Consider the following 2,119-nt stretch of genomic DNA (forward strand, 5'->3'; position numbering starts at 1 on the left):
CCTGGTTGGTGTCTTAGTTCCGTGCTCCCTGATTTTTTTTATTCTTCCTGTCAGTAACCCCCAAGACACATGTGACCCATCACCCCATCTCTGACCATGAGGCCACACTGAGGTGCTGGGCCCTGGGCTTCTACCCTGCGGAGATCACACTGACCTGGCAGCAGAATGGGGAGGACCAAACTCAGGACACCAAGCTTATGGAGACCAGGCCAACAGGGGATGGAACTTTCCAGAAGAGGGTGGTTCTGGTGGTGCCTTCTGGAGAAGAGCAGAGATACACGTGCCATGTGCAGCATAAGGGGCTGCCAGAGCCCCTCACCCTGAGATGAGGTAAGGAAGGGGATGGTGGTTACATCTATTCTCAGGGAAAGAAGGAGCCCTTCTGAAGCCCTTCAGCAGGGTCAGGGCTGAGGCCTGGGGTCAGGGCCCCTCACCTTCTCCCTTTTGCCCAGAGCCATCTTCCCAGCCCATCATCCTGATCATGGGCATCATTGCTGGCCTGGCTGTCCTAGGATCTGTGATCACTGGACCTGTGGTCGCTGTTGTGATGTGGAGGGGGAAGAACTCAGGTAGGGAAAGGTGGAGGGGTGAGGTCTGGGTTTTTTGTTCCACTGGGTATTTCAAACCCCAGGTAGAAATGTGTCCTGCCTCATTACTGGGAAGCACCATCCACACATGGGCTGACCCAGCCTGGGGCCCTGTGTGCCAGCACTTATTCTTTTGTGAAGCATATGTGACAATAAAGAACAGATGTATCACCTTGATGATTGTGGTGATGGGGTCCTGATTCCAGCATTCACAAGTCAGGGGAAGGTCCCTGCTAAGGACAGGCCTTAGGAGGACAGTTGGTCCAGGACCCACACCTGCTTTCCTTGTGTTTCCTGATACTGCCCTGCATCTGTAGTATAGTTCTGGAAACTTCTCTGGGGTCCAAGATTAGGAGGTTCCTCTAAGATCTCATGGCCCTGACTCCTCCCTGTCCACTCACAGGACATTTTCTTCCCACAGGTGGAAAAAGAGGGAGCTACTCTCAGGCTGCGTGTAAGTGATGGGGGCGGGAGTGTGGAGGAGCTCACCCACCCGATAATTCCTCCTGTCCCACTTCTCCTGCGGGCTCTGACCAGGTCCTGTTCTACCCCAGGCAGCGACAGTGCCCAGGGCTCTGATGTGTCTCTCACAGCTTGTAAAGGTGAGGCCTTGGGGGTGCCTGAAGTGGGTGGGGGTTGGGGCAGAGGGGAAAGGGCTAAGTAATGGTGATTCTTTGATTGTGACATTTGAATGTGTGATGGGCTGTTCAGAGTGTCATCACTTACTATGACTGATCTGAATTTATTCATGACTATTGTTTTCTGTAGCCTGAGACAGCTTTCTTGTTTTGGGACTAAGATTCAGGATTTCTTCACAACTCTCTCTATGACTTCAAGAGCCTCTGGCATCACTTTCTGCAAAAACATCTGAATTTGTCTGCATTCCTGTTAGCATAATGTGAGGAGGTGAAGAAACAGCCCAGCCGTGTCCACCGTGACCGCTGTCCCCACGCTGAACCTATGTTCCCTCCCTAGTCATCTTTCCTGTTCCAGAGAGGTGGGGCTGGGCATCTCCATCTCTGTCTCAACTTCATGGTGCACTGAGCTGCAACTTCTTACTTCCCTACTGAAAATAGAATCTGAATATAAATTTGTTTTCTCAAATATTTGCCATGAGATGTTGATGGTTATTTAGTAAATTCCTAAAATTTGAAATAGGAAATAAAAACCTGAGAACCTTCCAGAATCTGAATGTTTTTTGTGCTGAGTCTGTTGCAGGTGGGGATGGAGAAGTCTGTGAGGAGCCGTGTGTGGACGGGGCCTGTGCCCAGTTGCTGTTGATTCCATCATGGGCTTTATGTGGTCAGTCCTCAGCTGGGTCAGCTTCACTGCTCCATGGTCCTTGTCACTTTAGTGGAAACTTGTCCAGTGGGAGCCGTGACCACAGAAGCTAAGACATCTCCCAGGGCAGCCCCTGCACATCGGAGTCTCTGTGTTTCTGAGACAAAGTTTCAGACCCATTCAGCTCCTGCCCTCCTTCTAGGGCTCCTCTTCTGCCCTGCTCTCCTGCCCTCTCTCCCTGCCCTGGTTCT

General features: G+C 51.5%; 1 long non-coding RNA gene across 2 annotated transcripts; it reads left to right on the plus strand.

The window, feature by feature from the left end:
- Positions 1–228: 228 nt before the first annotated feature.
- On the plus strand, positions 229–1,655 carry LOC116545873. Of its 2 annotated transcripts, XR_004266492.1 has the most exons (5): positions 229–330; positions 453–569; positions 1,009–1,041; positions 1,142–1,189; positions 1,356–1,655. It is a non-coding gene; the product is annotated as an uncharacterized LOC116545873 (long non-coding RNA). The 2 variants fall into 2 exon arrangements; XR_004266491.1 differs by lacking the exon at positions 229–330 and having other exon boundaries at positions 341–569.
- The last annotated feature ends 464 nt before the right edge of the window (positions 1,656–2,119 follow it).

This window comes from Sapajus apella, unplaced genomic scaffold (assembly GCF_009761245.1).
Source record: "Sapajus apella isolate SASKATOON/1434 unplaced genomic scaffold, GSC_monkey_1.0 scaffold417, whole genome shotgun sequence".
NCBI classification, from domain to species: Eukaryota; Metazoa; Chordata; class Mammalia; order Primates; family Cebidae; genus Sapajus; species Sapajus apella.